At 40.2% G+C, this 22,428-nt stretch overlaps 1 pseudogene; it reads left to right on the top strand.

The window, feature by feature from the left end:
* The first annotated feature begins 10,099 nt into the window (after positions 1-10,099).
* On the top strand, positions 10,100-21,731 carry LOC138666592 (zinc finger protein OZF-like; annotated as a pseudogene).
* The last annotated feature ends 697 nt before the right edge of the window (positions 21,732-22,428 follow it).

Raw genomic sequence — 22,428 nt, 5'->3', positions numbered from 1 at the left:
GTAGAGCTGCGATAGAATATCCCCTTATGCGACCAAGCCTTCTGATCCTCCAATTTATAGAATTTGCCCAAATTTTCGTTCATCCAAATGGGGGTATAGATTGTCATTTCAGAGATCCCGCTAATCTTTTTTATCCTGGACCACGTCTTCTGCACCAGACCCAGAGTGGGGAACCTCTTACCCATACGATCAAAACTCCCATCCTCCAGCCCTTGCACCAGAGGAGACCTCCGAACCACGTACTCAAGCAAATCCTGCACTGAACTCCCATAGACCCTTGAAACCCATCCTCTGATATGTTGGCCTTGGGACGCCAGAAAATATAACCAGGGATTGGGCGGAGCAAGTTCCCCTCCTCCTTAGGTAATGACTTTGAGCTTAGATCATCCTAAATACCTGAGACTATCTGTTAACTACGCATATGCCTAACAAGCATTGCAAATAACATAATGCCCAAAATTCATCAAAGTATTTACACCATAAAACTGTCCCAAAACACTTTGAAAAGTCACAAAATGTCTGCAGTTCTTCCTGAAGCAAAACCCATAACTCCTTGTGAAGTTTAGACTGCAGGGTGACAACTAGAGGATTGCTTAAACTCTGCAATTTAGTCTGGTTAGAGTCAAGTGACGATCCTGTTTTTTGTCAATAAAGGTTCATTTACATAGACCGACCGGTAGCACGAAGTGATTACACAGGCAGACCAAAGTAAATGATTCGTACAGAGGGAACAATACTACATTGCTCAATGAACATTGGCTGCCAAAGTTCTTGGCAGTTCAAGTCCTGTTCACACAAGATGATGCATCACCAAGAATCATGATCTTTTCATCATTTTACGCAATGAATGAGCATTTGGCTAATTTATCGGGTGATCATTAGCCTGTTTACACTGCAAAATAATTGTGAAACGAACAATTTTAACAATACTCGTTCATAATTACACTGTCTGCAGAATTATTAGGCAAGTTGTATTTTGATCACATGATACTTTTTATACATGTTGTCCTACTCCAAACTGTTCAGGCTTGAGAGCCAACTACCAATTAAGTAAATCAGGTGATGTGCATCTCTGTAATGAGGAGAGGTGTTGTCTAATGACATCAAAACCCTATATAAGGTGTGCTTAATTATTAGGCAACTTCCTTTCCTTTGGCAAAATGGGTCAGAAGAGAGATTTGACGGGCTCTAAAAAGTCCAAAATTGTGAGATGTCTTGCAGAGGGATGCAGTAGTCTTGAAATTGCCAAACTTTTGAGCGTGATCACCAAACAATCAAGGGTTTCATGGCAATGGACAGAGACAAGATGACGGAGAGGATATTGCGCCTCAACCTAGAGAACCTCTTCCGGCTTACTGGAGAGGTGAGAGATCCTGATGACGTCACATTACATCATTCTTATCTGTGGGAATAACAGATGGACTGAACTGAAGAGGTGAGGACTCTGGAAATGTCTGTAGGGAAATTTATTAATGTGTCTCTCCATAACCAGGATTACACAGTAGTGAAGAAGACCTCTAGTGAGCGCTGTCAGGACCCTGTGTCTGAGGGATGGGAAAGACCCCTGCGCCCAATCATGAGGCCCCCACCTCATCCCCTGATACATGAAGACAACAATGACCAGAAGATCCTAGAACTTACCTACAAGATGATTGAGCTGCTGACTGGAGAGGTGACACTGCTGGGAATGCTGGGACATTATACAGTAACACTATGAAGGGAACAGGGAGATGACCGTATGATTATATGATTGTATGTGTTAGGTTCCTATACGGTGTCAGGACGTTGCCATCTATTTCTCCGTGGAGGAGTGGGAGTATTTAGAAGGACACAAAGATCTGTGCAAGGACGTCATGATGGAGGTTTCCCAGACCCTCACATCAACAGGTAACATGCTGAAATGCACACAGCCTATAATCATCTGTATATGAAAATTGTATTCACTCCCTGTATTTGTTTTCTTCCAGTTTTGTCCGTTAAGAGGACACCAGAGAGATGTCCTCTCTTTCAACAGGATTGTTCAGAAGAAAATCCCAGTGTTCCTCAGGATAATCAGGTAGATGGAGAGAAGGTGTCATGAGATCTCCCCTATGATGTGTAGACGGCTGTGAAGGGCTTGTGCTCAGTCTTGTTTTATCCACCAGTATTATATGTTTTATACTTGTGTAATGAGAACGGTGGAGATGGCAGGATTAGAGCTGATCATAGGTGTGACTTCTCCATCTGTCTGTGACTTTTACAATATTTGTTTCAGGGTGAAGATCTGCCCCATATTAATACTACAGAGACATATGTGAGGGGTGATGAGCGGTGTAAAGAGGAGATTCCTATAGATAACCGCCCAGGTGAGTAGTAACCACTAAATGCAGAGAACTCACACATTCTTCTCAGTCACTGACTGATAATTTCGTTACTTGTTGTGAGCTCTGTGATTTTTTTTTTTACATTTTTCAGCTTTAGATTCACCCGTTTTGCCAAAATGATAAGTAAATATGCATGAAAATCTTGTCATTTTATAGACTATAATATAAGGATGTAAAATACAGATGCAATATGGCAATTGAGGGAAAGAACTTTTTTTAAAATCAGATCATTTTTATTGATTATTTGATTTTATAAACAATTACATACATTATACATTATAGTACAAACACAATAAACTTAATAAACAAGTTTAACCTTTACAGTTTATATAGTCCTATACATGCAAAACAAAGTTATCAATTTTGTCCAAATGAAGATTTTCCCAGAGATTGGTGACACGTTATTAACCCCTCTCTGCCATCGGATGGAATAGTACGTCCAATGGCAGCATCCCCGCTTTGATGGGTGAGCCTGCATCAAAGCCGGGATATGTCAGCTGTTTTGAACAGCTGACATGTGGCTGCAATAGGTGTGGGCAGAATTGCGATCCGCCCGTGCCTATTAACTAGTTTAACAAGCGCTTCCATCCATCCAGCCGGAAATGTGTGCATCGGTGACACCCGTCACGTGATCGGGGGTCATTGGCGCATTGACATGACAACCAGAGGTCTCCTTGAGACCTCCCTGTGGTCGGCGCTCATAGCAATGCTGTAATTCTACCACATAGAGGCGATCTGATGATCTCTGCTATGTAGCTGAACCAATCAAGTTGTGCCAGCTTCTAGCCTCCCATGGAGGCTATTGAAGCATGGCAAAAGTAAAAAAAAAAAAATGTTTTTAAAAATATGAAAAAAAAAAAAAAAATCAAAATAAAACAATAAAAAAAATCAAACCTACACATATTTGGTATTGCCGCGTTCAGAATCGCCCGATCTATCAATAAAAAAGAAAGGATTAACCTGATCGCTAAACCGCGTAGCGAGGAAAAAACTTCAAAACGCTAGAATTATCTTTTTTGGGTGGCCACGACATTGCATTAAAATGCAATAATGGGTGATCAAAGGAACGTATCTGCACCAAAATTGTATCATTAAAAATTTCAGCTCGGCACGCAAAAAATTAGCCCTCACCCGACCCGAGATCAGGAAAAATGGAGACGCTACGGGTGTCGGAATATTGTGCAATTATTATTTTTTTAGCAAAGTTTGGAATTTTTTTACCACTTAGATAAAAAATAACCTAGTCATGTTTGGTTTCTATGAACTCGTAATGACCTGGAGAATCATAATGTCAGGTCAGTTTTAGCATTTAGCAAAAAAAGTCAAACAAAAAACAAGTGTGGATTGCACTTTTTTTTTGCAATTTCACAGCACTTGGAATTGTTTTTCCCGTCTGGTACGCAACATGGTAAAACCAATGGTGTCGTTCAAAAGGACAACTTGTCCCGCAAAAAACAAGCCCTCACATGGCCATATTAACAGAAAAATAAAAAAAAATTATGGCTCTGGGAAGGAGAAAAACGAAAACGTAAAACCGATTAAGGGGATAAATACACTGATTATACCAAAACTAGTGTTGGTTGTATGTTCATTAACAACATGTTTACAAACAGAAAATAATTGGTATCTCTATGTCCTCAACATACAATATTTAAAAAGCCGAAATAGCCAACTGGTCTAGTACAGTTAGGCCGGGGTCACACTACAGCGTTTTACGGACGTATGAGAGGCGCAAAAACTACGCATTGCACTTGGACCAATGATTCTCTATGGGGGAGTTCCTATCTGCCGTATATTTCCCAGCTGTAGAAAATCGCAGCATGCTGCGTTTGTCAGCGTATTGCGCAAAAAATCCGCCAATGAAAGTCTATGGGGGCGAGAAAAATACGGATTACACACGGACCAACAGTGTGACTTGCGAGAAATACGTAGCGGTGTTCTATAGAAAAGCCGGCAATTCAGTGCGGTGTACAGTTAAATCACACTGACAGGTTAGAATAGAATGGATCAAATAAATGTCTACTAGTATACGGTATGTGTGTATATGTATGTATGTATATGTGTATATGTGTATATATATATACACATGACAGACAGAGGCCGCGACCAATGAATATCCGTGACAGAAAGATAGACAGAGAGATGGAAGTGACCCTTAGACAATTATATAGCAGATATATATATATAATTTCAGACAGAGCTAGATAACATAAAAGCTGGTTATTCAATTGCCGGCTTTTGAGTTCATATGAGTTTATGCCAGGAGGGGGCGCAGCACCGCTAGTCTACGATGCTACGTTCCCCTGCATTCCATTCATTCCCCATATTTTACAGCCAGGAGCACAGCTGCATTAGCAGGCTCCTGGTTGTAAAATTATTTAACCCCTTCAGATGGATTTAGAGCGTGGGACATGACTGAGCGCCAGAAAGGTATGGGATATTGCTGCTTTTTTCTTTTTTTTTTCTTTTACAGAACGAGGGTCTTCAGGTGGATTAAGTGTACAATAAAGATTTCACAACCCCATGTGAGTGTTTATTTCAATAAAATACTTTATTCTTAATGTGTGTGTGTATTATTAACCCTTTAATATTATTGGATTAATAATCGATATGTGTCTTATTGACATCTCCATTATTAACCAGGCTTAATGTCACCTTACAATAGCAAGGTGACATTAACCCTTTATTACCCCATATCCCACCGCTACTCGGGAGTGGGAAGAGCGAGGCTAAGTGCCAGAATAGGCGCATCTTACAGATGTGCCTTTTCTGGGGTGGCTGGGGGCAGATGTTTTTAGCTGGGGGGGGGGCAATAACCATGGTCCCTCTCTAGGCTATTAATATCTGCCCTCAGTCACTGGCTTTCCCACTCTGGCGAAGAAAATAACGCGGGAGCCCACGCCAGTTTTTTCTGTGATTTAACCCTTTATTTTAACAGCTAGAGCCCCCAAATTTTACACACACACTCTACTAATATTATTAGTGAGGAATATGCAAAAAAAAACAAAAAACAAAAGGGGATATAAAATGGTTTACTGTATATAAACCATGTCTCATATCATGTCGGGTTCGGTAAGGACTTGGCGAAAGCCGGCAATTGAATTGCCTGCTTTTATGCTACCTAGTGCTGTATGAAATATAAATATATACACATATGTCTCACTGACATATATAGATACAGTAGATATATACAGTTAGGGCCAGAAATATTTGGACAGTGACACAAGTTTTGTTATTTTAGCTGTTTACAAAAACATGTTCAGAAATACAATTATATATATAATATGGGCTGAAAGTGCACACTCCCAGCTGCAATATGATAGTTTCCACATCCAAATCGGAGAAAGGGTTTAGGAATCATAGCTCTGTAATGCATAGCGTCCTCTTTTTCAAGGGACCAAAAGTAATTGGACAATGGACTCTAAGGGCTGCAATTAACTCTGAAGGCGTCTCCCTCGTTAACCTGTAATCAATTAAGTAGTTAAAAGGTCAGGGGTGGATTCCAGGTGTGTGGTTTTGCATTTGGAAGCTGTTGCTGTGAGCAGACAACATGCGGTCAAAGGAACTCTCAATTGAGGTGAAGCAGAACATCCTGAGGCTGAAAAAAAAGAAAAAAATCCATCAGAGAGATAGCAGACATGCTTGGAGTAGCAAAATCAACAGTTGGGTACATTCTGAGAAAAAAGGAATTGACTGGTGAGCTTGGGAACTCAAAAAGGCCTGGGCGTCCACGGATGACAACAGTGGTGGATGATCGCCGCATACTTAATTTGGTGAAGAAGAACCCGTTCACAACATCAACTGAAGTCCAGAACACTCTCAGTGAAGTAGGTGTATCTGTCTCTAAGTCAACAGTAAAGAGAAGACTCCATGACAGTAAATACAAAGGGTTCACATCTAGATGCAAACCATTCATCAATACCAAAAATAGACAGGCCAGAGTTAAATTTGCAGAAAAACACCTCAAGAAGCCAGCTCAGTTCTGGAAAAGTATTCTATGGACAGATGAGACAAAGATCAACCTGTACCAGAATGATGGGAAGAAAAAAGTTTGGAGAAGAAAGGGAACGGCACATGATCCAAGGCACACCACATCCTCTGTAAAACATGGTGGAGGCAACGTGATGGCATGGGCATGCATGGCTTTCAATGGCACTGGGTCACTTGTGTTTATTGATGACATTTGAGCAGACAAGAGTAGCCGGATGAATTTTGAAGTGTACCGGGATATACTTTCAGCCCAGATTCAGCCAAATGCTGCAAAGTTGATTGGACGGCGCTTCATAGTACAGATGGACAATGACCCCAAGCATACATCCAAAGCTACCCAGGAGTTCATGAGTGCCAAAAAGTGGAACATTCTGCAATGGCCAAGTCAATCTCCAGATCTAAACCCAATTGAGCATGCATTTCACTTGCTCAAATCCAGACTTAAGACGGAAAGACCCACAAACAAGCAAGACCTGAAGGCTGCGGCTGTAAAGGCCTGGCAAAGCATTAAGAAGGAGGAAACCCAGCGTTTGGTGATGTCCATGGGTTCCAGACTTAAGGCAGTGATTGCCTCCAAAGGATTTGCAACAAAATATTGAAAATAAAAATATTTTGTTTGGGTTATGTTTATTTGTCCAATTACTTTTGACCTCCTAAAATGTGGAGTGTTTGTAAAGAAATGTGTACAATTCCTACATTTTCTATCAGATATTTTTGTTCAACCCTTCAAATTAAACGTTACAATCTGCACTTGAATTCTGTTGTAGAGGTTTCATTTCAAATCCAATGTGGTGGCATGCAGAGCCCAACTCGCGAAAATTGTGTCACTGTCCAAATATTTCTGGCCCTAACTGTATATATATATATATATATATATATATATATAGAGACAGAGAGAGAGAGATTTTCACGAATATTTGAGCCAATGGATCCATTTTATGTCCATTTTGCAAGGTTGCGAGAAAAAAACGCAGTACGGATGCCATACTGATTACATACGGAAGATGACATGCGTAAAATACGCAGCCACACCCTGCCTACGGATGACATATGGATCACTGTTTTGGGATCATTTCTGCGTATTACGCCTGTAAAAAATGGACTGCATTTTCATACGCCAAGTGTGATGCCAGCCTTATTCTGAGTAGGTCCACAAATGCCAGCCCGGGGGTGACCAGCCACCGTTCCCATATATTTATAAACTTTCTTATTGAGAGCCTGTTAATGTAAGTACCTCTCTCCAGGCATATGTTATTACTCATTTTAGCTTTCAATTCCTCCAATGTTTGGGGGTTACGGTCTAACCAGTGCAATGCTAACAATTTCCTGGCCAGAAAGTATTTTCAGAATGGTGGTAGTCACAGGGGATCTTAAATCTACCTCCACCCCCAGAAGGCCCAGTATGCACACCCTAGGATCAAGTTGTATGTGTATGCTGAATACTTGCTTAATCGAGGGAAAGACCTTTTCGTGGATAAGCTCATTGGAACTGGCTGTTTTAGGTACTTGAATTGGTTGTCAAGATAAATTTGAAACAAAACTTATAGCAAAAGTATGGCTAAAACAAAGTAAATAATTCTTTACGGGGCATCCTATAATGACTTTGAGATTTTTTTTTTTTAATCAGATTATTTTTATTCAACAAAAAAATAATTACATCTTATACCAAATAGCATACAATTAGGCATTAAGAAAATGTTGCTTCCACCCCAAAAAAAATTATATATATTTTCTTCCGCACAAACTGTATAATCCACTTGCTGAATGTATTCCTTTTTAGAGGGTGGCTCAGCCCTGACACAACATCTGTCAATTTAACTTTCTGGCCATGTATAGCAGCCTAGCCACGGCCAACTTTTTTGAGTTATTAATTACAATTTCTTCAACGTACCCAAACACATACTAATGGAGTCCTAGGCACTACACATTCATACCTCCCTTCAATCAGACTAATCATAACAACCCAAAAAACTTGCAATCGTGGACATTCCCACAACATATGCAAAATACCTGCGCCCTCATTCATACATCTCGGACACTCAGAAGTGCTTCTCACACCAACCCTATGTAGAAACTCAGGGGATCTGTAAGCTCTATGAATGGTATTCAGTTGCGACAATCGACCAGGTTCACTTAATGACAATTTTGGAACATATTCTGATATAAACTCCCAAACTTCATCATCCAATACACCTAATTCTTCCTCCCGTTTGTACCGTGCATGGACAGGGTGTCGCAGTAAAAAGATGTCACAGGTCCTCATCGATCGTGGAAATAACCATTCTCGTAGTCCCCTCCCTAAAAATATAATCTAACAAAATATCTTTCTGTACCCTTAGACCACTTACCCGCCTCTGCTCCCTATAGGCATGCTGGACACTAATATAGAGAAACCGATCTGTATCAATCACCTGAAATTCTTCTTGTAAGGACTCAAACGACTTCAACTCCTGATTCCCAAGTAGAGCTGCGATAGAATATCCCCTTATGCGACCAAGCCTTCTGATCCTCCAATTTATAGAATTTGCCCAAATTTTCGTTCATCCAAATGGGGGTATAGATTGTCATTTCAGAGATCCCGCTAATCTTTTTTATCCTGGACCACGTCTTCTGCACCAGACCCAGAGTGGGGAACCTCTTACCCATACGATCAAAACTCCCATCCTCCAGCCCTTGCACCAGAGGAGACCTCCGAACCACGTACTCAAGCATAGCCTGCACTGAACTCCCATAGACCCTTGAAACCCATCCTCTGATATGTTGGCCTTGGGACGCCAGAAAATATAACCAGGGATTGGGCGGAGCAAGTTCCCCTCCTCCTTAGGTAATGACTTTGAGCTTAGATCATCCTAAATACCTGAGACTATCTGTTAACTACGCATATGCCTAACAAGCATTGCAAATAACATAATGCCCAAAATTCATCAAAGTATTTACACCATAAAACTGTCCCAAAACACTTTGAAAAGTCACAAAATGTCTGCAGTTCTTCCTGAAGCAAAACCCATAACTCCTTGTGAAGTTTAGACTGCAGGGTGACAACTAGAGGATTGCTTAAACTCTGCAATTTAGTCTGGTTAGAGTCAAGTGACGATCCTGTTTTTTGTCAATAAAGGTTCATTTACATAGACCGACCGGTAGCACGAAGTGATTACACAGGCAGACCAAAGTAAATGATTCGTACAGAGGGAACAATACTACATTGCTCAATGAACATTGGCTGCCAAAGTTCTTGGCAGTTCAAGTCCTGTTCACACAAGATGATGCATCACCAAGAATCATGATCTTTTCATCATTTTACGCAATGAATGAGCATTTGGCTAATTTATCGGGTGATCATTAGCCTGTTTACACTGCAAAATAATTGTGAAACGAACAATTTTAACAATACTCGTTCATAATTACACTGTCTGCAGAATTATTAGGCAAGTTGTATTTTGATCACATGATACTTTTTATACATGTTGTCCTACTCCAAACTGTTCAGGCTTGAGAGCCAACTACCAATTAAGTAAATCAGGTGATGTGCATCTCTGTAATGAGGAGAGGTGTTGTCTAATGACATCAAAACCCTATATAAGGTGTGCTTAATTATTAGGCAACTTCCTTTCCTTTGGCAAAATGGGTCAGAAGAGAGATTTGACGGGCTCTAAAAAGTCCAAAATTGTGAGATGTCTTGCAGAGGGATGCAGTAGTCTTGAAATTGCCAAACTTTTGAGCGTGATCACCAAACAATCAAGGGTTTCATGGCAATGGACAGAGACAAGATGACGGAGAGGATATTGCGCCTCAACCTAGAGAACCTCTTCCGGCTTACTGGAGAGGTGAGAGATCCTGATGACGTCACATTACATCATTCTTATCTGTGGGAATAACAGATGGACTGAACTGAAGGACTCTGGAAATGTCTGTAGGGAAATTTATTAATGTGTCTCTCCATAACCAGGATTACACAGTAGTGAAGAAGACCTCTAGTGAGCGCTGTCAGGACCCTGTGTCTGAGGGATGGGAAAGACCCCTGCGCCCAATCATGAGGCCCCCACCTCATCCCCTGATACATGAAGACAACAATGACCAGAAGATCCTAGAACTTACCTACAAGATGATTGAGCTGCTGACTGGAGAGGTGACACTGCTGGGAATGCTGGGACATTATACAGTAACACTATGAAGGGAACAGGGAGATGACCGTATGATTATATGATTGTATGTGTTAGGTTCCTATACGGTGTCAGGACGTTGCCATCTATTTCTCCGTGGAGGAGTGGGAGTATTTAGAAGGACACAAAGATCTGTGCAAGGACGTCATGATGGAGGTTTCCCAGACCCTCACATCAACAGGTAACATGCTGAAATGCACACAGCCTATAATCATCTGTATATGAAAATTGTATTCACTCCCTGTATTTGTTTTCTTCCAGTTTTGTCCGTTAAGAGGACACCAGAGAGATGTCCTCTCTTTCAACAGGATTGTTCAGAAGAAAATCCCAGTGTTCCTCAGGATAATCAGGTAGATGGAGAGAAGGTGTCATGAGATCTCCCCTATGATGTGTAGACGGCTGTGAAGGGCTTGTGCTCAGTCTTGTTTTATCCACCAGTATTATATGTTTTATACTTGTGTAATGAGAACGGTGGAGATGGCAGGATTAGAGCTGATCATAGGTGTGACTTCTCCATCTGTCTGTGACTTTTACAATATTTGTTTCAGGGTGAAGATCTGCCCCATATTAATACTACAGAGACATATGTGAGGGGTGATGAGCGGTGTAAAGAGGAGATTCCTATAGATAACCGCCCAGGTGAGTAGTAACCACTAAATGGAGAGAACTCACACATTCTTCTCAGTCACTGACTGATAATTTCGTTACTTGTTGTGAGCTCTGTGATTTTTTTTTTTACATTTTTCAGCTTTAGATTCACCCGTTTTGCCAAAATGATAAGTAAATATGCATGAAAATCTTGTCATTTTATAGACTATAATATAAGGATGTAAAATACAGATGCAATATGGCAATTGAGGGAAAGAACTTTTTTTAAAATCAGATCATTTTTATTGATTATTTGATTTTATAAACAATTACATACATTATACATTATAGTACAAACACAATAAACTTAATAAACAAGTTTAACCTTTACAGTTTATATAGTCCTATACATGCAAAACAAAGTTATCAATTTTGTCCAAATGAAGATTTTCCCAGAGATTGGTGACACGTTATTAACCCCTCTCTGCCATCGGATGGAATAGTACGTCCAATGGCAGCATCCCCGCTTTGATGGGTGAGCCTGCATCAAAGCCGGGATATGTCAGCTGTTTTGAACAGCTGACATGTGGCTGCAATAGGTGTGGGCAGAATTGCGATCCGCCCGTGCCTATTAACTAGTTTAACAAGCGCTTCCATCCATCCAGCCGGAAATGTGTGCATCGGTGACACCCGTCACGTGATCGGGGGTCATTGGCGCATTGACATGACAACCAGAGGTCTCCTTGAGACCTCCCTGTGGTCGGCGCTCATAGCAATGCTGTAATTCTACCACATAGAGGCGATCTGATGATCTCTGCTATGTAGCTGAACCAATCAAGTTGTGCCAGCTTCTAGCCTCCCATGGAGGCTATTGAAGCATGGCAAAAGTAAAAAAAAAAAAATGTTTTTAAAAATATGAAAAAAAAAAAAAAAAATCAAAATAAAACAATAAAAAAAATCAAACCTACACATATTTGGTATTGCCGCGTTCAGAATCGCCCGATCTATCAATAAAAAAGAAAGGATTAACCTGATCGCTAAACCGCGTAGCGAGGAAAAAACTTCAAAACGCTAGAATTATCTTTTTTGGGTGGCCACGACATTGCATTAAAATGCAATAATGGGTGATCAAAGGAACGTATCTGCACCAAAATTGTATCATTAAAAATTTCAGCTCGGCACGCAAAAAATTAGCCCTCACCCGACCCGAGATCAGGAAAAATGGAGACGCTACGGGTGTCGGAATATTGTGCAATTATTATTTTTTTAGCAAAGTTTGGAATTTTTTTACCACTTAGATAAAAAATAACCTAGTCATGTTTGGTTTCTATGAACTCGTAATGACCTGGAGAATCATAATGTCAGGTCAGTTTTAGCATTTAGCAAAAAAAGTCAAACAAAAAACAAGTGTGGATTGCACTTTTTTTTTGCAATTTCACAGCACTTGGAATTGTTTTTCCCGTCTGGTACGCAACATGGTAAAACCAATGGTGTCGTTCAAAAGGACAACTTGTCCCGCAAAAAACAAGCCCTCACATGGCCATATTAACAGAAAAATAAAAAAAAATTATGGCTCTGGGAAGGAGAAAAACGAAAACGTAAAACCGATTAAGGGGATAAATACACTGATTATACCAAAACTAGTGTTGGTTGTATGTTCATTAACAACATGTTTACAAACAGAAAATAATTGGTATCTCTATGTCCTCAACATACAATATTTAAAAAGCCGAAATAGCCAACTGGTCTAGTACAGTTAGGCCGGGGTCACACTACAGCGTTTTACGGACGTATGAGAGGCGCAAAAACTACGCATTGCACTTGGACCAATGATTCTCTATGGGGGAGTTCCTATCTGCCGTATATTTCCCAGCTGTAGAAAATCGCAGCATGCTGCGTTTGTCAGCGTATTGCGCAAAAAATCCGCCAATGAAAGTCTATGGGGGCGAGAAAAATACGGATTACACACGGACCAACAGTGTGACTTGCGAGAAATACGTAGCGGTGTTCTATAGAAAAGCCGGCAATTCAGTGCGGTGTACAGTTAAATCACACTGACAGGTTAGAATAGAATGGATCAAATAAATGTCTACTAGTATACGGTATGTGTGTATATGTATGTATGTATATGTGTATATGTGTATATATATATACACATGACAGACAGAGGCCGCGACCAATGAATATCCGTGACAGAAAGATAGACAGAGAGATGGAAGTGACCCTTAGACAATTATATAGCAGATATATATATATAATTTCAGACAGAGCTAGATAACATAAAAGCTGGTTATTCAATTGCCGGCTTTTGAGTTCATATGAGTTTATGCCAGGAGGGGGCGCAGCACCGCTAGTCTACGATGCTACGTTCCCCTGCATTCCATTCATTCCCCATATTTTACAGCCAGGAGCACAGCTGCATTAGCAGGCTCCTGGTTGTAAAATTATTTAACCCCTTCAGATGGATTTAGAGCGTGGGACATGACTGAGCGCCAGAAAGGTATGGGATATTGCTGCTTTTTTCTTTTTTTTTTCTTTTACAGAACGAGGGTCTTCAGGTGGATTAAGTGTACAATAAAGATTTCACAACCCCATGTGAGTGTTTATTTCAATAAAATACTTTATTCTTAATGTGTGTGTGTATTATTAACCCTTTAATATTATTGGATTAATAATCGATATGTGTCTTATTGACATCTCCATTATTAACCAGGCTTAATGTCACCTTACAATAGCAAGGTGACATTAACCCTTTATTACCCCATATCCCACCGCTACTCGGGAGTGGGAAGAGCGAGGCTAAGTGCCAGAATAGGCGCATCTTACAGATGTGCCTTTTCTGGGGTGGCTGGGGGCAGATGTTTTTAGCTGGGGGGGGGCAATAACCATGGTCCCTCTCTAGGCTATTAATATCTGCCCTCAGTCACTGGCTTTCCCACTCTGGCGAAGAAAATAACGCGGGAGCCCACGCCAGTTTTTTCTGTGATTTAACCCTTTATTTTAACAGCTAGAGCCACCAAATTTTACACACACACTCTACTAATATTATTAGTGAGGAATATGCAAAAAAAAACAAAAAACAAAAGGGGATATAAAATGGTTTACTGTATATAAACCATGTCTCATATCATGTCGGGTTCGGTAAGGACTTGGCGAAAGCCGGCAATTGAATTGCCTGCTTTTATGCTACCTAGTGCTGTATGAAATATAAATATATACACATATGTCTCACTGACATATATAGATACAGTAGATATATACAGTTAGGGCCAGAAATATTTGGACAGTGACACAAGTTTTGTTATTTTAGCTGTTTACAAAAACATGTTCAGAAATACAATTATATATATAATATGGGCTGAAAGTGCACACTCCCAGCTGCAATATGATAGTTTCCACATCCAAATCGGAGAAAGGGTTTAGGAATCATAGCTCTGTAATGCATAGCGTCCTCTTTTTCAAGGGACCAAAAGTAATTGGACAATGGACTCTAAGGGCTGCAATTAACTCTGAAGGCGTCTCCCTCGTTAACCTGTAATCAATTAAGTAGTTAAAAGGTCAGGGGTGGATTCCAGGTGTGTGGTTTTGCATTTGGAAGCTGTTGCTGTGAGCAGACAACATGCGGTCAAAGGAACTCTCAATTGAGGTGAAGCAGAACATCCTGAGGCTGAAAAAAAAGAAAAAAATCCATCAGAGAGATAGCAGACATGCTTGGAGTAGCAAAATCAACAGTTGGGTACATTCTGAGAAAAAAGGAATTGACTGGTGAGCTTGGGAACTCAAAAAGGCCTGGGCGTCCACGGATGACAACAGTGGTGGATGATCGCCGCATACTTAATTTGGTGAAGAAGAACCCGTTCACAACATCAACTGAAGTCCAGAACACTCTCAGTGAAGTAGGTGTATCTGTCTCTAAGTCAACAGTAAAGAGAAGACTCCATGACAGTAAATACAAAGGGTTCACATCTAGATGCAAACCATTCATCAATACCAAAAATAGACAGGCCAGAGTTAAATTTGCAGAAAAACACCTCAAGAAGCCAGCTCAGTTCTGGAAAAGTATTCTATGGACAGATGAGACAAAGATCAACCTGTACCAGAATGATGGGAAGAAAAAAGTTTGGAGAAGAAAGGGAACGGCACATGATCCAAGGCACACCACATCCTCTGTAAAACATGGTGGAGGCAACGTGATGGCATGGGCATGCATGGCTTTCAATGGCACTGGGTCACTTGTGTTTATTGATGACATTTGAGCAGACAAGAGTAGCCGGATGAATTTTGAAGTGTACCGGGATATACTTTCAGCCCAGATTCAGCCAAATGCTGCAAAGTTGATTGGACGGCGCTTCATAGTACAGATGGACAATGACCCCAAGCATACATCCAAAGCTACCCAGGAGTTCATGAGTGCCAAAAAGTGGAACATTCTGCAATGGCCAAGTCAATCTCCAGATCTAAACCCAATTGAGCATGCATTTCACTTGCTCAAATCCAGACTTAAGACGGAAAGACCCACAAACAAGCAAGACCTGAAGGCTGCGGCTGTAAAGGCCTGGCAAAGCATTAAGAAGGAGGAAACCCAGCGTTTGGTGATGTCCATGGGTTCCAGACTTAAGGCAGTGATTGCCTCCAAAGGATTTGCAACAAAATATTGAAAATAAAAATATTTTGTTTGGGTTATGTTTATTTGTCCAATTACTTTTGACCTCCTAAAATGTGGAGTGTTTGTAAAGAAATGTGTACAATTCCTACATTTTCTATCAGATATTTTTGTTCAACCCTTCAAATTAAACGTTACAATCTGCACTTGAATTCTGTTGTAGAGGTTTCATTTCAAATCCAATGTGGTGGCATGCAGAGCCCAACTCGCGAAAATTGTGTCACTGTCCAAATATTTCTGGCCCTAACTGTATATATATATATATATATATATATATATATAGAGACAGAGAGAGAGAGATTTTCACGAATATTTGAGCCAATGGATCCATTTTATGTCCATTTTGCAAGGTTGCGAGAAAAAAACGCAGTACGGATGCCATACTGATTACATACGGAAGATGACATGCGTAAAATACGCAGCCACACCCTGCCTACGGATGACATATGGATCACTGTTTTGGGATCATTTCTGCGTATTACGCCTGTAAAAAATGGACTGCATTTTCATACGCCAAGTGTGATGCCAGCCTTATTCTGAGTAGGTCCACAAATGCCAGCCCGGGGGTGACCAGCCACCGTTCCCATATATTTATAAACTTTCTTATTGAGAGCCTGTTAATGTAAGTACCTCTCTCCAGGCATATGTTATTACTCATTTTAGCTTTCAATTCCTCCAATGTTTGGGGGTTACGGTCTAACCAGTGCAATGCTAACAATTTCCTGGCCAGAAAGTATTTTCAGAATGGTGGTAGTCACAGGGGATCTTAAATCTACCTCCACCCCCAGAAGGCCCAGTATGCACACCCTAGGATCAAGTTGTATGTGTATGCTGAATACTTGCTTAATCGAGGGAAAGACCTTTTCGTGGATAAGCTCATTGGAACTGGCTGTTTTAGGTACTTGAATTGGTTGTCAAGATAAATTTGAAACAAAACTTATAGCAAAAGTATGGCTAAAACAAAGTAAATAATTCTTTACGGGGCATCCTATAATGACTTTGAGATTTTTTTTTTTTAATCAGATTATTTTTATTCAACAAAAAAATAATTACATCTTATACCAAATAGCATACAATTAGGCATTAAGAAAATGTTGCTTCCACCCCAAAAAAAATTATATATATTTTCTTCCGCACAAACTGTATAATCCACTTGCTGAATGTATTCCTTTCTAGAGGGTGGCTCAGCCCTGACACAACATCTGTCAATTTAACTTTCTGGCCATGTATAGCAGCCTAGCCACGGCCAACTTTTTTGAGTTATTAATTACAATTTCTTCAACGTACCCCAACACATACTAATGGAGTCCTAGGCACTACACATTCATACCTCCCTTCAATCAGACTAATCATAACAACCCAAAAAACTTGCAATCGTGGACATTCCCACAACATATGCAAAATACCTGCGCCCTCATTCATACATCTCGGACACTCAGAAGTGCTTCTCACACCAACCCTATGTAGAAACTCAGGGGATCTGTAAGCTCTATGAATGGTATTCAGTTGCGACAATCGACCAGGTTCACTAAATGACAATTTTGGAACATATTCTGATATAAACTCCCAAACTTCATCATCCAATACACCTAATTCTTCCTCCCGTTTGTACCGTGCATGGACAGGGTGTCGCAGTAAAAAGATGTCACAGGTCCTCATCGATCGTGGAAATAACCATTCTCGTAGTCCCCTCCATAAAAATATAATCTAACAAAATATCTTTCTGTACCCTTAGACCACTTACCCGCCTCTGCTCCCTATAGGCATGCTGGACACTAATATAGAGAAACCGATCTGTATCAATCACCTGAAATTCTTCTTGTAAGGACTCAAACGACTTCAACTCCTGATTCCCAAGTAGAGCTGCGATAGAATATCCCCTTATGCGACCAAGCCTTCTGATCCTCCAATTTATAGAATTTGCCCAAATTTTCGTTCATCCAAATGGGGGTATAGATTGTCATTTCAGAGATCCCGCTAATCTTTTTTATCCTGGACCACGTCTTCTGCACCAGACCCAGAGTGGGGAACCTCTTACCCATACGATCAAAACTCCCATCCTCCAGCCCTTGCACCAGAGGAGACCTCCGAACCACGTACTCAAGCATAGCCTGCACTGAACTCCCATAGACCCTTGAAACCCATCCTCTGATATGTTGGCCTTGGGACGCCAGAAAATATAACCAGGGATTGGGCGGAGCAAGTTCCCCTCCTCCTTAGGTAATGACTTTGAGCTTAGATCATCCTAAATACCTGAGACTATCTGTTAACTACGCATATGCCTAACAAGCATTGCAAATAACATAATGCCCAAAATTCATCAAAGTATTTACACCATAAAACTGTCCCAAAACACTTTGAAAAGTCACAAAATGTCTGCAGTTCTTCCTGAAGCAAAACCTATAACTCCTTGTGAAGTTTAGACTGCAGGGTGACAACTAGAGGATTGCTTAAACTCTGCAATTTAGTCTGGTTAGAGTCAAGTGACGATCCTGTTTTTTGTCAATAAAGGTTCATTTACATAGACCGACCGGTAGCACGAAGTGATTACACAGGCAGACCAAAGTAAATGATTCGTACAGAGGGAACAATACTACATTGCTCAATGAACATTGGCTGCCAAAGTTCTTGGCAGTTCAAGTCCTGTTCACACAAGATGATGCATCACCAAGAATCATGATCTATTCATCATTTTACGCAATGAATGAGCATTTGGCTAATTTATCGGGTGATCATTAGCCTGTTTACACTGCAAAATAATTGTGAAACGAACAATTTTAACAATACTCGTTCATAATTACACTGTCTGCAGAATTATTAGGCAAGTTGTATTTTGATCACATGATACTTTTTATACATGTTGTCCTACTCCAAACTGTTCAGGCTTGAGAGCCAACTACCAATTAAGTAAATCAGGTGATGTGCATCTCTGTAATGAGGAGAGGTGTTGTCTAATGACATCAAAACCCTATATAAGGTGTGCTTAATTATTAGGCAACTTCCTTTCCTTTGGCAAAATGGGTCAGAAGAGAGATTTGACGGGCTCTAAAAAGTCCAAAATTGTGAGATGTCTTGCAGAGGGATGCAGTAGTCTTGAAATTGCCAAACTTTTGAGCGTGATCACCAAACAATCAAGGGTTTCATGGCAAATAGCCAACAGGGTCGCAAAAAAGGCTCAAAATAATTGCCCATGAATTGAGGAAAATCAAGCGTGAAGCTGCCAAAATGCCATTTGCCACCAGTTTTGCCAGATTTTAGAGCTGCAACCTTACTGGAGTAACAAAAAGCACAAGGTGTGCGATACTCAGGGACATGGCCAAGGTAAGGAAGGCTGAAAAACGACCACCTTTGAACAAGAATCATAAGCTAAAACGTCAAGACTGGGCCAAGAAATATCTTAAGACTGACCTTTCAAAGGTTTTATGGACTGATGAAATGAGAGTGACTCTTGATGGGCCAGAGGCTGGATCAGTAAAGGGCAGAGAGCTCCACTCCGACTCAGATGCCAGCAAGGTGGAGGTGGAGTACTGGTATGGGCTGGTATCATCAAAGATGAACTTGTGGGACCTTTTCGGGTTGAGGATGGAGTGAAGCTCAACTCCCAGACCTACTGCCAGTTTCTGGAAGACAACTTCTTCAAGCAGTGGTACAGGAAGAAGTTGGTATCGTTCAAGAAAAACATGATTTTCATGCAGGACAATGCTCCATCACATGCCTCCAACTACTCCACAGCGTGGCTGGCCAGTAAAGGTCTCAAAGAATATGGTCTTGCCAGTAAAGGCAAGGGGGCCAGTAAAGGTCAAGGGGCCACTTGCCAGTGGCTGGCCAGTAAAGGTCTCAAATAATGACATGGCCCCCTTGTTCACCTGATCTGAACCTCATAGAGAACCTGTGGTCCCTCATAAAATGTGAGATCTACAGGGAGGGAAAACAGTGCACCTCTCGGAAGTGTCTGGGAGGCTGTGGTGGCTGCTGCATGCAATATTGATCGTAAACAGATCACACAACTGAAAATCTATGGATGGAAGGCTGTTGAGTGTCATCATAAAGAAAGGTGGCTATATTGGTCACTAATTTTTTGGGGTTTTGTTTTTGCATGTCAGAAATGTTTATTTCTAAATTTTGTGCAGTTATATTGGTTTACCGGGTGAAAATAAACAAGTGAGATGGGAATATATTTGGTTTTTATAAAGTTGCCAAATAATTCTGCACAGTAATAGTTACCTGCACAAACAGACATCCTCCTAAGATAGCCAAATCTAAAAAAGCAACAACTCCATCTTCCAAAAATATTAAGCTTTGATATTTATGAGTCTGTTGGGTTTATTTAGAACATAGTTGTTGATTAGTAATAAATATAATCCTCTAAAATACAACTTGCCTAATAATTCTGCACACAGTGTATTTTGCTGTGTATAGACTATTTCTAGGAGTTCTAGGAAAACCAAAGCCTAGTCCCTCCCCCAGACGTCATCAGTGACATCTGTTTCGAGGTCCGGGACAGGTCTCTGCTCATTTTCTATGCGCACTTACAGTATACTCTCTTCCCAGCTCATAATTTCTCTTTTGCATTGAAGAGGGAGCGCACTGTCCCTGAACATTGAAAAGGAATCTCGCACTGAGCAGGAAGCTCATACTTCGAAATGGCAACCTATTCATGATCAGTACAGCAGGGACTAGCCCAGCCCCTTTAATGGACATTCCTGATGACGCTTTGCTTATATGTATCATAAAATGTTAGTATTATAAAATGTCAATATATTTCTCATATCATTTTTCATATCAAATTTTCTACTTTCCCTGCAGTTTATATGGAATTTTTAGATATATTGATAGAAATATTATAAAAAACTACTTTTTTTTCTTGGCAGGTGACTGTATCAGAAGCTCAAATGGACATGTTACATCTTCAGATTTTAAAGCAGATAAAAATGGTATAACACAAAATACATGTGAAAAGCATGACACTATTCCAGATATACCATCATCCCTTCACAGCAAAGATCTATCATCTGATCCTTTTCAACAGGACTCGTCTTCTGATTTATCACAGACTGTTAAGAAAAATAACAGAAGGGACACTGATCATGAAATATCTCACGAACGGGAGAATACAATTGCTTGTTTAAAATTTGGAGAATGCCACTTTGATATATCAAAGAATTTTAAGCATGAGAAAAGTCACACTCAAGTGAAAGCATTTTTACAAACAGAATTTGGGAAATGTTTTACATCAAAATCAAATCTTTTTGAGGATCAAGAAACTAACACGGGGGAGAATCCATTTTCATGTTCTGAATGTGGGAAATGTTTTACAGCTAGTTCAAAACTTATTATACATCAGCGAATACACACAGAGGAGAAGCCATATTCATGTTCTGAATGTGGGAAATGTTTTGCAGTGAAATATAATCTTATTTCATATAAAAGGAGTCACACAGGAGAAAAGCCGTTCTCATGTTCAGAATGTGGAGCATGTTTTAATCGTCATTCGAATCTTGTTAGACATGAGAAAAGTCACAAAGAAGAGAAGAGAAGCCATTCTCATGTACAGAATGTTGGAAATGTTTTAAACAGAAGTCAGATCTGGTTACACATCTGAGAATTCACATCGGGGAGAAGCCATTCTCATGCACAGAATGTGGGAAGGGTTTTACTAAAAAATCACATGTTTTTGCACATCAGAGAAATCACACAGGAGAGAAGCCAATTTCATGTTTGAAATGTGGAAAATGTTTTTCTCGAAAATCAAATCTTCTCACTCATAACACAACTCACACAGGAGAGAAACCATTTTCATGCTTAGCATGTGGGAAATGTTTTTCACGGAAATCACATCTTGTTGACCATCTTAAAACTCACACAGCAGAATATCCATTTTCATGTTTAGAATGTGGGAAATGTTTTAAATATTAGTCACATCTTGTTGCACATCAAAATTCTCACACAAAGAACACTCAATATTAATTAATGTAAATGTTTTACAGCCAGTTCAAAACTTGTTAATAGAGATGAGCAAATCGATGGGATAAATATCAAATTGGTGGTAACTTTAATTGGTGGTAACTTTTCAAGAATTCGCTAAACCCTGCAAATTTGAACAATGTGCAATATACTTCAATTAAAATGGCTTTCATCTTTTTAGAAATTGAAGGAGATTGTAGACGCACATGACCTTGGGCAATGCAGGAACGGCCTTCCTCAAAAAGCCTTCCTACTATAACATCACATATTACTGCACAGTCAATGGGGAGAAACTACCATATGCTATTTAAAAGTAAAAGCTGGGATTGCAGCAGACATTTTTTCTGTGAATCTGGATAGTGAGAGAACGTTACAGGTTTGTCATAGAAGTAGGGATAGGAAGGGCTAAAACAGGCACAACAATTTCTTCAAGTTGATGTCCTGAATCGGATGAGTAGTCAGTATTTGGACAGAATCATTAAGATTCTGATTTGGCTTTTTTCCTTAGTCTTATTTTCCAGAGGAGCATGCAAGGTGCTTAAGTCTTCCCACCCTGCCATGCCAGACCTGGCATGTCACTCTCCTCAAGGAGAAACCTTACCCCTTAGATCTCATATATATTGAAGTCTTTTTAACAGTACAAAGGCAAACTGAGCTTGAAAGGGGTCTTCAATGTTGTACACATCTTCTGAATACAGTT

This window comes from Ranitomeya imitator, chromosome 2 (assembly GCF_032444005.1).
Source record: "Ranitomeya imitator isolate aRanImi1 chromosome 2, aRanImi1.pri, whole genome shotgun sequence".
NCBI classification, from domain to species: domain Eukaryota; kingdom Metazoa; phylum Chordata; class Amphibia; order Anura; family Dendrobatidae; genus Ranitomeya; species Ranitomeya imitator.
Note: the sequence above shows the minus strand (reverse complement) of the source record. Positions and strands in the feature narration are given on the sequence as shown.